The sequence below is a fragment of the Citrus sinensis genome, chromosome 4 (assembly GCF_022201045.2).
Source record: "Citrus sinensis cultivar Valencia sweet orange chromosome 4, DVS_A1.0, whole genome shotgun sequence".
NCBI classification, from domain to species: Eukaryota; Viridiplantae; Streptophyta; class Magnoliopsida; order Sapindales; family Rutaceae; genus Citrus; species Citrus sinensis.
The window spans coordinates 21,041,161-21,056,456 of NC_068559.1; the positions used below are offsets into that span (position 1 = coordinate 21,041,161).

General features: G+C 30.6%; 2 long non-coding RNA genes across 6 annotated transcripts; one reads left to right on the top strand and one right to left on the bottom strand.

The window, feature by feature from the left end:
* Positions 1–386: 386 nt before the first annotated feature.
* LOC107177756 (uncharacterized) lies at positions 387–2,829 on the top strand. The gene is made up of 3 exons (XR_001508713.3): positions 387–540; positions 1,507–1,590; positions 2,657–2,829. It is a non-coding gene; the product is annotated as an uncharacterized LOC107177756 (long non-coding RNA).
* Positions 2,830–11,613: 8,784 nt separating this feature from the next.
* On the bottom strand, positions 11,614–15,087 carry LOC102618726 (uncharacterized). Of its 5 annotated transcripts, XR_008054210.1 has the most exons (5): positions 14,864–15,087; positions 14,651–14,730; positions 13,574–13,728; positions 12,153–12,201; positions 11,614–11,891 (listed from the first exon to the last, which is right to left on the bottom strand). It is a non-coding gene; the product is annotated as an uncharacterized LOC102618726 (long non-coding RNA). The 5 variants fall into 5 exon arrangements; XR_008054208.1 differs by lacking the exon at positions 12,153–12,201 and having other exon boundaries at positions 14,864–15,071; XR_003066354.2 differs by lacking the exons at positions 12,153–12,201; positions 13,574–13,728 and having other exon boundaries at positions 14,593–14,730; positions 14,864–15,062.
* Positions 15,088–15,296: the final 209 nt, after the last annotated feature.

The window sequence follows — 15,296 nt, forward strand, 5'->3', positions numbered from 1 at the left end:
GTTATTGTGTGGGCCGAGATCATAAAACATTGGTCATAACCAATAGTCCAACTCCTCAGTTAATTGCTTTGCTAAATATGAAAAGAACGCCGCTAAAACACGCCACTATAGTCCAAATAAAACCCTGTGTCTTGTTTCCATCATATTAGAAGAAATATAAATCTAATTAAATCCCCATAATTTCTTTATATAAAGCATTGAAAAATGATATTTATCTAATCGTTATAGAAACAACTATAAAATTATATGGTATTAATGTAGTTTTTTAATTAATTGTAACACCATATACAATAAAACCTCGATAATTTATAACCTCGGGACCATGAAAAATCTATTAATTTAGCTAGTATTAGTATATCGATAAATTAATAATTTATTAATTTATAAAGATAATATCACGTTCGTAATAGGGACTTTTATGAAGTGTGGTAGTATAATTCGATCTCTCAAAATCAAAAAGTTCTGATCCTTAATTCTTTATTGTCTCAAGGCTTGTTGTTGTTGGGTCTTCCCTCAAATCTTTATCATGAATATTTACATGTAAGCTTTAATTTTTTTAATTTAATTTACCGAATTTAGGGTTTTCAATTGTCAATATAGGATTTCTTATGTTGATTCCATTTTATTTGGAGCAATTTCTTGTATGTTTGGTTCATTTATTTTTCTTACATTTAGAAGTAATATATCAAAGACCATGAAAATTCTCATTTGTGCCTTAACAATCCGAAATTTTGTATATCATTCACATAATAGGTTTTTTCATCTTAATTATTTCTTTTTAGTTAGCAAATACTGAGGTGGATCTGAAAATTGTATCTTATAAATTTGGGTATATGGACATCTATTAGAATTTAATCTACGTTCATGCTTTTGGTCTTTAATTAATTGTCTGTCCCTGCCTCATCTTGCTTGAAACCACCTTTTAGTTGTTTCTTGCTGTTAATGTTTACAGCTTGTAGTAGTCTGTAATCATCGGAAAGATTTCTTTCCATATTTTTTTTAATACCTTTTTTTTTTCCTTGCCTAAGTGTGAAATTTTTGTGCTATATTTCAACAAATTGGGTTATGATGTAGATCCTTTTAAAGTCCCATGATTTCTTAATGATTTTAAGTCGTGAACTCAACGCTGTTTAACGTATCTGGGACTCGATGTACTCACTAAATTATTATTATTATTATGACTATTGAGGATGATGATAATCATCGTCATCATCCATATAAATTGCAAACTTGTTATATAATTGCCTGATGATGCAAAAAGGGAAAAGCAATAGAGATTAAAATTTAGACCTTTCATTTTAGTATTTCTTTAGGGAGGGTGATAAGAGAATCATTCTGTCGGTTTCCAACTAGACAATGCATATAGCTAAAGTTTTGCATCAATATTGTGATGTTGTGAAAGAGAGAAATGAGTTGATTGATGTGTAGTGTCTACAAACTTGGCACTGCAACTGCTGTGCAGTTTCTAAGTTTGAGAATATGTACTGATTTAATTAGAACTTGCAGATTCTTAACAGCCAGAATTTTCTCTTGAGCTACAACATATATGGGTTGCATTGGCATTTTAAAGGAGGGAAGACTTCAGTTGAGGTAGATCTTTATGATGTCTCATTATTTGTGGACTTTCCTTTACTAATTTCAGTTTTGTTGTTTTTGTTGGCTGTACTGTTGATTCTGTTGTTTTGTCACTTCTCTTATTGAGTTGATTTTATTTCTTATATACTAATATCAATCCCTCTGTCTGGTTAGGGTAATGGTTATTGTTGCATTTTTCCAACCAATTGATGCTTAAGTGCGATCCATAAGTGAAGATTTATCTTGCTGAATTTAGTCTCATGCTCGTGGTTTTCTTTTTGCTTTGTTTAAATGAAGATTTAAATTAATCTAAATTTTTTTGTTCTTGGTAGTTTTTTGGTTTTATTTGTTAAGCTAGAAAACTTGAATTTGACTTATTAAATTGGTCATTAGACACAAACAAGGTTATCAATAAGCCCATATTGCTTGATTATTTAGATTGTGCCCATACAAAAGGACTAAATGCTGAAAGTTCTCAAAAGTCTCTCAAAATTCGTGATAGCCTCGTGTTTTGTTTATATGATTAGCATCAATACATAATTCTTTTAGGTTAAATTGAATGCACTAGTACTAAAAAAAAAAGAAAAATTTGTTGTAGAAGGCGATATTTAATTGGTACAAAGGCATGAATAAGTTATCATAATTGCTCCTTGCATTTGTGTAGTTCGTTCATATTCTTAAATTGATGTCTAACTTAGGTACAAACTCCTGCAGAAGATTAATTGAGTAGATGGAATGTGAAGAAAAATAAAATGGCTTCCATGCGAATTACAAAATATAGTTATAGAATTTCTTTATTGATGTTTGAGTTGATTTATTGCAACATTTGATTTTCATTTCGTATTAGGTATTGCTATTTTTATCCTTTTGCCATATACTTATTATATCCTTAATGACCTTGCATTTATGGATTGCATGTCACTGTTGAATGGTTTGGATGAATGTAAGCGTGATTTGAAGTTAAGTACACCTTAATTTTTCTAATTTACTTATATGGGAAAAGTTTGTTAAGAAAGCATTATTTTGTTTCTTTTTTATTAACAGAATAAAATTCTTATTTATTTTTAAATTCATAATGCAGGTGATCAAGGATATTCTGCAAAAATGTATTGAAGAGTGAGAACAAATTGAAGATAATATTTAATACTTTTTTAAAGGTCACTAGAAAGTATAGAAGTATGATATATGATTATGGATGTTTAAGTATTTTTATTTTATCAACGAACAATGTATAATTTTTTTTTCATCAATAGAATGACTAAAATGATGTATTGAATTAATGAATTGAATGAAGAATAATTTCTTTTTCATCAATAGAATGACTAAAATTATTTATTGAATTAATGAATTGAATGAAGGGCATTGAAATGCTATGATAGCATGATGTTAATGTTTTTGTAGCATTTAATAAAAGTTATGTTAGACAATTGCAAGGGAACTGTACACGATTTGGTAGCGTTTTCTAAATGCTCTCTTTGAACAATGATAGCATTCACCTAAAGCGACAAAAGCTAATTGCATTGCACTAATTCAATGCTATGTATCATAATTTGTGGCATGTAAAAAATGCTACTAATGTGTAATACTTTTAGTTACACCGGCTAACTTAGCATTGTTCAAAATGCTACCATTCACTTTAATTTGGTAGCATTTTTCAGATGCTATCATACACTGTTTTTGTTGTAGTGTAATTAAAGAATATAGAGATTCTATCAAGCTGTATAATATGATTCTAGTTTGATTTTAATTGAGTAAATCAATGACTTGATAATTCTTTTGCTAGATTGCATGGTTGCATCACAATTAGATGATAACACATCAAAGAAGACTTTTTTGAGACAATATATTAAGTCAATTTTTCTCTTGTTTCTCTTAACCTATCACATAGAATACAACACTGGCTTCTCTTCTAAAAGTTGTAGAGAAATAACAATAACCAATGGAATGCATAAATCATTATGCTAGTACAACAAAGAAAATCTTAAACATATCATATGTGTTTAATTCTAAATTGGTTAATTATTAATTTATGTTTAGTTGAGTCCTATAGAAAAATAAGATTTCTTACTTTTCTACAACAATTATTGTTTAATAAATTTATTGAATTATTAATTTACTAAGTTGGGCCCACGTCTGAGTTGGCGAAAACTATTATTTAATCAATGTTATTAATTTATCGAGGTTCCACTATATATAGTGTTAATGTGTATTCTGTTGTCAAATATAAAAATAGTGCTGCTATTAACACCTCCACTTACAATGCAAATAAAACCCCTTTTTGGTCACAGTTACATCAAAAGAAAGAAAATCCATCCAAATACTCCCTGAACCTAATTTTAATAGATATTTTTGTTACATATATATCCTTTTGTCTCTTTAACGTGTTTTACAACCTTTTGTCTCTGTTTTCCCTCTCTACAATTGTTTTTCAACCTGATGACGGATTTTTAATCTTTCTGCAATTGTTTTTCAACCAGATGATGGATTTTTAATCTTTAATATTTATTCTTATATTTTGTAAAACTTCTCTTAATCTAGGCTTCCTTTCAATTAATTAGCTTTGTTTCTTAGTTTTTATTGCATACATTATGTATGATGCAATGCACTATATGAAACTTTAACAATTAGGTTTCCACTAAAAAAGAAGTGAATTTGAAAATGATCTCCTATAAAGATCAAAAGATTGCAAATTTGTTTTGAATTTGATTTGTAGTAAGATTTATAATACTTTATTGTCATTGATATAAATTAAACAACAATACACTTGGCGTTAAAAAAGAAATTAATGGAGTTTCAAATGAGATAGATTTTCATTTAAGGAAAAAACAAAAAAACAAAACTGGAACAAGCCAATAATGAAGGATTTGGTAATAAAACCATGATTAAGACAAAATAAATATTAGAGCTAGAATCCGCTAATAATTATAAAGATGATAAGGATATATTGAGTATATAGTAAAAGATGAAATTTCAAATTTTAATAATAGATCTATTGAGTATTATGATGGGTTCAAATAGAGCTCATCATAAAAGAAATATAAATAATATTAAACTCTTATATTCTCTAAATATAAAGCTTATTACACCTACACAATACACAGCCACTTAAACAATTGGACATTTTTTTTTCCTCCTTACAAACACTTATGAAAATTGATGCAGGTGCTCTTCGTTCATATATATATCGTGACAATAAACGGATTCTAAATATGTACATTTCCAAATACAAAATAATATTCGTTAGCGAGTATTTACTACAGTTAGAAACTCACCTCATACTTATGTTAAAGAATTTCTTGATTGATTTCTCTGGACATATTCCTGGGCATTACCAGCATGAATTTAAGGAAAAAATAACTAAATAATAACTAAAACAATCAAAATCCCCATACTCTCAAGAAACCTTTTGATGAAACGGAAACGTAAAGGGCTGAAAGATAGACGAAACACAAATTTTTGAATAACAAAGTTTGATTGAGTAAGCCTGAATTTAAAAAATTAGGATTTTGGACCCCTTTATATATATATAACCCTAAATATCGATAATTTAATAAAATAGATAAATTCAAAATATTATTTTATAATAAAATTCTCATAATTGAACTAAGAAAAGCAAAACAAACGGTGTTAAAATCCGATATTTAGAAAAAGAAAAAGATAAAATCCTAAAAAGAATTAAAAAAAAAGAAAATTCTTTAAAACTGAAAAATGACTAGGAAAGAATCAGAATTTCTAGCTTCTCCACGGGATAGAAAGCCAAACTTCGAAATAGTATATTATACGCTAAAAACGGACACCTATAGCCTAAGTTGTGCCCTCCGAAAGATACTTCACTCGAAATACACAACCATCCCACATCATCTTTGATATTACCATTACCTTATACTATTAATTAAAGATTGCGAATTTAATGTTCCCAACTTGCAACGATCTATGCTTTCCATTATTTTTTGCAAACAACATTTTCAGCATTTGAGTCGAAGACATGTACTTGTTTAAAAATTTTGCTAAAAACATGATTTAATAATAATACGGAATGTATTTGGTCCCTTATTAATAATTATGACGATCAGATTGTTTTAATTAGTTCCGTACAAAGAAATGAAAAGATGTGTGTAAATTGTATTTGTATCCGGCCTTTGACCTTTGAAAATTGCAACGTTAATATTTTTTCGTGCATCTCTAAATTACATTCTTTCATGATTCACTTGAAGATTATACAGCCAACAAATGCTACAAAATCCATGCAATAATGGAAATCATGAGTTGTTAATTTTTAAGAAAATCATTGTATATAAGGAAACTAGATTATATACGTTGAACCTTCCTTATTTTCCCTTTCTCAATTTCTTATTTCTAATTCATCTTTAACTCCATTTCCTCCTATATAAACACCCAAAAAAGTACTCTTTTTAGTTACAAATTAACATCTTATAATTAGTCATGGCAACTGTTAATGCTTTAGCAATTTCATTCTTAATTCTTTGTCTGTCTACTGTCTCCATAACAGATTCTAAGGGAGGCTTTAGCCTTGATCTAATCAGTCGTGACTCGCCTAAATCTCCCTTTTACAATCCTGATGAAACTCACCACCAACGAGTCACAAAGGCCTTGAAACGGTCTGTTAATCGTGTCAGTCATTTTGATCCAGTTATTATCACAGCAAGCACTGCCCAAGCTGACATAATCTCATCCCTTGGCGAGTATATGATGAATATATCAATAGGAATTCCGCCTGTTGAGATTTTAGCCATTGCTGATACTGGAAGTGATCTTATATGGACTCAGTGCAAGCCTTCACTGAGTGTTACAAGCAAGCAGCTCTGTTCTTTGATCCTGAACAGTCCTCAACTTACAAAGATCTTTCTTGTGACTCAAGGCAATGCACTGCTTATGAGAGAACTTCCTGCTCAACGGAAGAAACTTGTGAATACTCGGCTACGTATGGCATAGATCTTTCTCAAATGGTTCGACAAACGGCAGGCCTGTAGCTTTGCGCAATATAATCTATCATGGCAACCTAAGGACTTTTGGCTGCCAAAGGGGTGGCATCGGATTCGGATTAACCTCCAAATCCGATCGGATAAAAACTTTGCAATCCGATCGGATTTGATTCGGATTGGTTCGGACCCGGATCAATCCGATCGGATTGCGCTTTGCAATTAGAAAAACTAAATAATTGAATTATAAATAAAAAAAATAGTTGAACGGCAGCCCCAAACTAAATCCTTAAAATCCCAAACTAGAAAGAATCGAAGAAGCCCTTGCAGTCGCACAAAACCAGCCAAAGAATGGAAGAAGCACTTGCAGGTTGCAGCTGCACAAACCCATCCAAAGAATCAAAGAAGCATTTGTAGTCTGCAGCCGCACAAACCCAGCCAAAGAATCAGAGACGTTGCTACGCTTCCAGCTGAAGCCGCAAGCAAAAGTTGAAGTCCCAAAGCCAGCCGCTGCATTTATTTCTTTATTGCAAGGGTTTCCAATGGAGTCGGATCCATCAAAGCTTGTGAGTTGTAGAGGAATAAGAATAGATACTTTGACTTTCAAAAAGTTACAGAGATTTGGGTCTCTTGACTTTCAAGTTTTGTCTGTCTTTCTCCATTTGCTAGTTTGCTGCATTCTTTCTTATTTCCTCCATTTGCTAGTTTGCTGCATTTTTCTTATTTTGTGATTTCAATTTTGTATTGCAACTCAAAAACGATCTGAATTCATCTGATTTATTTTAGATCATCTGAATCCAATTTCATTATGGTATTACTGATCCGAAGAATTAATCCGAATTATTCATTCAATCCAAATCTGATTCGAACATATCCGAATATGTTCATATCGGATTCGGATCCGTTTTGAATTCGGATTACAATCAGATGAATTTTTTACCAAACCGAACAATTCGAATCCGATCCGTATCCGAATTTGCCCACCCTAACGGACAACCCCATGTTCATTTGTTGTTTTTCTATCCCTGTTTTTTCCCCCTCCTCTTCCCTTTTCTGATGGAAAAATCTTGGAACCATCTTATTCTGTCGGCCAAGTTTAGGTTTAACTCAGGTAAGTTAAAAATTGAAAGTAACGCACAAAATTTATAAAACCTGCTTGTTTTTATCATGACATCACAGCCTCATATATTCATACAAATTGAAGTAAGATTGCCGCTATTACATATTACATCATTAATTCAAGGGCTTAAGTGTGACAATAAGTATTTATGAAATAAGTGATCGCCTAAGGCTCCATATGTTAGGGATGGCCTCATTGTGATCATCTAGACCCGATATATTAAGAAAACTCATATTTTTTAGTTCCTTAGTATACTCTTAAATTACTTATAAGACGAAAGCCTATTTTTTAGGTTCTCTTTAATTGATAATTATCTTACAATTAAGAAGCTTTATACAAATTTTATATTTAATAATCTTAATGTTAAAGAGCTATAATTAATAATATTGTCTAATCCTTAATTTATTAGTAGTTTCTCTAAGAAAAAATTAAATTATTTATCTATTTTAAAAAAATCTTATTTTTTTAACATTACAAAATTTCTTCTGCTCTTCTTTATAAGGAAAATTATTACATTTATTGGTTCACTTTTGAAATTAAGAAAAAAAAAAGAATAGTTTCTTGAAAAAATAGTTCTAAAGGAAGTAAAAAAGATACTTATTGACTCCTTTTATTTTTTGAAATTTCTTACGCCATGTTGATTTTTTATATTTAAAATTAAAAATTAATTAAACTTTGAGCTCTTATATATTCCTTTTGAGTGTTGAGGTTGGTGATAGTAAGGAGGCCTCATAAAAAGTAAGGAGCTAGCCCTGCAAGGGCTTGCTAGGATTTATTATTAAAGAATACAAAAATGATAAGATTTGTTATTGTTGGATTCCAAGTTGAGATATTCATTTGCAGTAAAAGTTGGAGAGAGGGAGAGAAGGGGTGAGAGAGAGAACTAACAATTTGTGTGCATTCTGTTGGAAATTTAGTTAGTTTCATTTGAAATTTTGCATGGACATTAAATGTTGGGATGATCTTTTCAAATTCTCTTGCATATGAATGAAGGTTCGTGCTATGCTATATATAATATAACATACAGTAACATTTGAGTTGTCACCTAAAATAAAACAAAATCATAGCATGTGAAAATAATATAATGAATGAGTTTGTTTATTGATGTATAAAAATTTTCAATTACCATCAATCCATTAGAAAACCTAGAATTCAATTTTATGGATATTTTAATATAATAAATTCTAATAATTAGATATAAAAAAACGCCTCTTAAATTGGAAGTTTATAGAAAAAGATAAAAATCTTTAAAACAACTGGGAAAATAATTTTCTGCTTGATTGTTAATTTTTCCCTACTATAATCAATACATATCATTTACCTTTTGCTGTCTTTATAATAGTCAATCACCCCCTAAAAAATAATTTTACAATATTATCCTTATTTTCAAATATATTTTGATTCATATTTAATATAAATTAAATAACTTATGAATGGAAATTAAGATAAAAAAATCAAGCATTAAAAATAAGAAATTTATGTTTTGACGCGAATAAAAAAATTAATAATAAAATATTTTTTGTTCTTTTTTATTTTATAGACATTTTCTTATAATATATATTTCACAATATTTTAAAATTAAATGTAGAAAGTACAAGAAAAATGTGTTATTATTTATTTTATAATATTTTTATTATAATATTTTTTTATCATTTTATAATAATTTTGTTATGTATTTATTATAAGAAAATATTTTATAAAATAAAAAGTTCAAAAAAATATAATTAATTTTTTGTTTACATCAAAACATAGTTTTTTTAATACTTAATTTTAATTTTCATTAATATGATTTATTTAATTTATAATAAATATGAATAAAAGTATATTTGAAAATAAGGATACTATTGTAAAATTATACTATCCGGAGGATTATTAACTATTATAAAAATGGTAGGAAATAAGTGATATATATTAATTAGAGTAAAGAGAAAATTGAGAATCTCCCAATTTTTAGTAGTGTTAAAAATTTTAGTGATGAACTACAACAGCCCAACACCACAATACTAAAAATAATTTTAAAGTCTTCGTCAACAGCAATTCAATCAAAATATGAGCTAAAAGACTTTTTGAATAATTGAATGTCACACGACCCCGTTTTACACTATTTAATGTGATAATGATGTTTCTCCAATATACTTGTCGTCTCCTTTTTTTTTCTTTTTTTTTCTTTTAAGCTTAAAATCCGGAAAATTCTTTGGAAGCATGTGACTGTGCGAGCTAGCTGAAGTTCACAAATTAAGGGTCACTATGGATTTTGGTTTCTTGATGAGTATTATTGTTAATCTTAAAAGAAGAGACAACCATTCATATTAGGGTCCTAAGCTACGGTCCGCCCGGACCGGACATCCCTGTGTCTCCAACATTATATTTCATGAACGGCTGCGACTAATTTAATTACTGTAATTTGGAATTTTTTCAACCGGTAGTTAAAAAGTTTCCATGAGATTTTAAATGCTTACAATGTAATGGTTGATATTCATCCGCATAGTCTCTCTGAACACACACATTCTCACTCTAGAATTTAAATTTTCAATCTCTCTGTAAAATTCACACATCATCTTATTTATAATTAATTTCTCTCTCTCAAAAACTAACTCCGGTTTTTTTTTCCCGTACATATTTAGGGTTTGTACTCCGAGTTATTTCTTATAACAATTGGATATTGGCACATTAATTGAAACTTGGGTTTCTTCGTTAACTCTGAGGTTTTTCCCATACGTATTTGGTGTCTGTGTACTTTATGTTATTTCCATAAAACTTGGAGATTTGTACATTGAAATTAGGATTTGAAATTTTTTTGTGGGAACAGCAACGTTGTGTTTTGGGGTTTGCATATGTACTCCGGGATATGATCATGTTCTCGTTGATATTGGGGTTTCCCATCACGCTTTCAAGCAACTACTAAAGCAATAATTTTGCGTCTTGTAGCTGTCTTGAGTTGCGTAAATGAACCGTAACTCATGGAATCACGATATGAACTGAAAGACTTTTCGACTGTCATACGACCCCATTTGATTTGAACTATTTTAATACGATAATGTGTGTTTCCCGTTAATTTCGCATCCCTGATTTGTTTTCTTTAAAGCTCAAAAAGCAGGACGGTTCTTTGAAAGCGTGTCAATTGTGTGAGCCAAGTTCACACATCAAAGGCTGAAGACAAGACAGCCATTCAGACTATGAAATTTATATTGGCAACAGACTTGGTAAACGATGAACAATTGTAAATTTAAAGCATTAATTGACTATGCTACTTTTATACTAAAAGTCGAACAAAATATATTTAAGAAATAAGTCTTAAGAAAAAGCAAAAGCGTTTGCATAAAAGAAAGACTTCGTAAAGAGTAAAACGTGATATAAAGACAGTGAAAGTGTATGCTTACTTCACCTGTTGTGATGTCATCATAGCTAGGCATCAAGTAATTAGACGATAAGATCAAAGTTTTAAGCTGTCCTCAATGATTCTCATAAGTATTATGCTTATAGTTTAGTTTATATATATAATTTATATTTCACCAATAAACAATCTCGATTACATTGACATGTGGCTAAGCTTGCTTCCCTTTCATCTGGTCTAAGTTCACATAGAACACTACTAGAAAAATGGGCTACCATGACAGAGAATATATGTCATCCGACCCCTCTTATGACAGAGTTTCCATTTGTCATTGTAGCTCATCTCACAAATCTGTGACAACATTTTATCTATCACATGTTCCCATGACAGTGTATATTTATCACACATGTGTCACGAACCAAGCGACGTCGTTTTGAAAGACTTTCGAGAATTAATTGGAAATTTTAGCGGGTTATTTAAATTATTTTGAATTTGATGGGTTTCTTCAAAAGCTGTCATATATCAATGATTCACATTCTCTGTCATGAGATTTAAGGTTTAAAAAAGAATAAAATTATTATTTTTAATTTTGAAATTATAATAATATTAATTATTATTATTATTTAAATTCCAGAATTTTGAAATAAAAACAACAAAAACCACATTTAAAACTTGAATTAATTGAAATAAAAATTACATTCAAATTCATAAAAACTATCAAATACCAAATTGTGTGATGCGCTAAAAATTTCAATCACTTGAAACTTCCAACAAATAGCATCACAAAATATATGGTGAATCAAATCCGTATACAATATCTAATAAATCCTTTACAATATCCAATCACCAACACATCACTAGAAAAACAATTAATCCATAAAAAAAACACTCTTAGTAAATTCCCGAAAGCCACCAACATCACCTGAAACATAGGTTACAATAAAATGAGTGCCAAAAAAATACATATTAATATATTGCCCACTTACAATTAATCAAATTCATAATAAAATTCATCAGTGTCTAATTGATTTAATCAGCTTTGATACTAAAGGGAAAATGAGAATAAACAACCCAAGAGAAAATAGAAAATCACATTCGACAATTGACATAATGAAGCAGTAAGCTCACAAGCTGTAAAAGAGAAAAAGGGAAGAAAATAAAAATGATGATAAAGCAGTATAACCTGAATGCTTATGTAGCAGTGACAGTTGACTAGGTCTTCCTAAGAGTTGCTGGATTATAAAAGATTAAGTATAAACAAAATATTTTGCAACATAGTACATAGTAAAGAGAAATATAAAACCAAGTGCAATTAATGCCAAAGACGAGAAGAGAACTTTTAGTCTAGCCTTCTACAGATTTCAATTCTAAATTTCTAGATGAATTTTTTTAAAGAGTAGTTTTTCAAGACTACAATTTAATTAATGCACAACATCTAACCTTCCATATATAATTAAATAAAATCCATCAAAATCAAGCTAATAAAAAGAAAGGAAAAAGTTCTAAAAATCCAAAAGATAAAGAGAAAATGTAGAAAATTCTGGAATCACCAGAATCTCCTCAATCTACCAACTTTAATACCATGATTGTAGGCTTGCCAGTCTAAGCCCAAAGCGTAAAGCATAATCTAAAGTTTCCAGTGGGTGAAGAAATGATGATCTCTCAATCAATTCAAAAGGCAAAGACATTGTCGAGCGCATAAATTGTTAGCTTCTCTTCTACCACATCAGATCCTTGATGCAAAATTCAATGGGCAAGTAAAGGGACACATTGAGATAAATATTGGTCAATTTAAGAATTGAAAATGGAAGAAATAAGTTTAAATATTAGGACAGTCCAGACCAGGGGTTAACATGATAATGAAAAATTATAAATCTCATGAGTTATATATATACAAAAACCAAAAAAAGATAGATAGGCTGGAATCTCTTGGTTCTTAGGAGCAAAAGTATCATTATTTATGGACCAGCTGTTTCAATTTTTCCAAAATTACATCTTCAATTTAGCTTTGCAAGACCATTCTTTGCTCGGCTAGTTTACCTAGTCACCAACTCTGATTGTCCATTTAGGATTGAATCTATATACTCTTATATAATGTCTCTTCTGGAGGAAATAAGCAGAAAAAATATTCTAACTAGATGAGACCCTTTAGTGTGATGATGCTACGCAATGGATGCTTTAAATGCATCCAATTTAATTTATGATGCTAAAGGACCACCGAATACTGAGGACTAGTAAGTGCAACATGGACCACAAACCAAAACATTTCCAATTAACATAGCACAATATGTGACAAATCAAATTGAAAAAAAAAATCTTCCAAAAAGTTCAACATGTCAATTAAGAGAAAAATAATAGGATGCACATTAATACATCCATAAACAGCCTAGTTTCTCTATCAACAAGTTAGTCATAAGCACGAGTCAAAATAAATCATTTGACTGAAATGGTAGAAGACCAAGCAAATAAATGCAAGTACCACCACACAAAGCATTTGCATTTCCAAAAGTGAATTTCATAAAGTTTTTGCAGAAGATATCTTTCTAATAAAAAAAATAAACACAAGTACCAGTCAATTGTAATGGGTTTGAGAACCACATATACCTCTAAATTTGATTAAAACCTTGAAGTCACAGAGGAAATTTTTCAGTGTGTTAACAACATTGATATTCAGCAAGGCTTTGTGTATGAGATTCAGCTTGTGCAGCTTGGGCAGTGACCTGTGCTAGGGCCTGCTAGTGCTTCATTCTAAAGGCTCCCTAGGTTGCATCCAATGAATCAGGGAAATTAGTAATAGATAAACGCAAAATTTGGATACCCAAGTAACATAATGCCAGTGAGGCATGACATACAAAGCAATATAGACAATACAAGTTATCACTCACTCATTCAAGCTCTGGTCATCAAATTATAACCGGAAGCTAATACTCTTTCATTCTTGGTTGCTAATAAAGTTGTGACTAGATTGGAGAATTTCTCACATATTTGGCTTAAAGCTACATAAAGATCTCTATATCTTAGATATGGGAGTTAAAAGTGTTCACAGTTTACATGAAGACAATTGGATCTCCAACACTAGTAATACCAAGAGCTTTTCTTTCATTAATTGTTTGCATTAACCATATGCTTCATCTAAAAAGGGATGAAACTAAAATCAGGAAAGAAAAATGCCCGATTACCATTAAAACTTGACCTGGATAGCCTACTATCCAGTCCATTTGGATATTTAGAATACCAAAACAAGATGAGATTATCTCAGCAATGCACAATCACATTACAACATTGCTCAAAATGTTCTTCTTTCAGATTAATTAAGTCAAGAGTTTTTATCCCAATTACAGGGCACATTTATAAATTCTATAGTAAACGCTTCAGCAAGCTCTAATTCAAAATTCCATAGTAAATGCTTCAGCAAGCTCTAATTCAAAATTCCAACCGACTGCTAACAAATCAAGGCAATGAAGAAAATTCTCCATCCCTCCAAAAAAAAAATCAAAATTCAAACCCAAGGATTATTAGAATTTAAATGCGAAACCCAATAAAAATGAAAGCTTTCCTAAACAAGCTAAAATCTAATGAATAAATGAAGAAACTTTAAGTCTGACAAAGTTAAATTGAATTACCTGTGTAGGCGAAAACAAACTGAAATTTAGCGAGTCAAGCAGAATTGCGGGGCTCAACCTGGGCGGCACCTAAAAAATCGACGGCGGTTGAGCAATCACCAGACCAGCCGATATATTCTGATCAGAGAACCCCAAACCCTAGTGTACAAATGAAGGAACCCATCAGCTTACTTCTCACAAAAGAAGACAGTAACAGCAACTCGAACTTGAAGAAAATCTAAATTAAGAAGACATTAGCTATAGCTCGGAGTTGAAGAAGGTAGTAGGCTACCGGCAACAACCATTAAGTTGCGAAACAAAAGGAAATGGGAATAGCCAGCAAGCTAGAGATCGGGGATGAGGACGAAGACGAAGACGAAGACGAAGACGAAGAGCAGCAATTTGTTGTCGGCAAGCAGCACAGCAGATGACCAAATCTGTGTAGGCAGCGTGATTGTGTGTTTGTGTGTGATTAGGTTTGGATTAAGAAATTAGGGCTTGCCATGTGAAGCCGAAGGGGAGTCCAACACTTAAATTTTTTTTTATTGGTATCAAGATACGGTGTCGTTCCATGCCCAAATTGGCCCATTATAAATTCAATGTTTCATTAAATATTAATATGCTATCATGTGTATTTGATAGATAAATAAACTATCACAAATCTATCATGTCTTTACGATATATGAACATTCTATCACATGTCTGTCATATTTTTATGATAAATG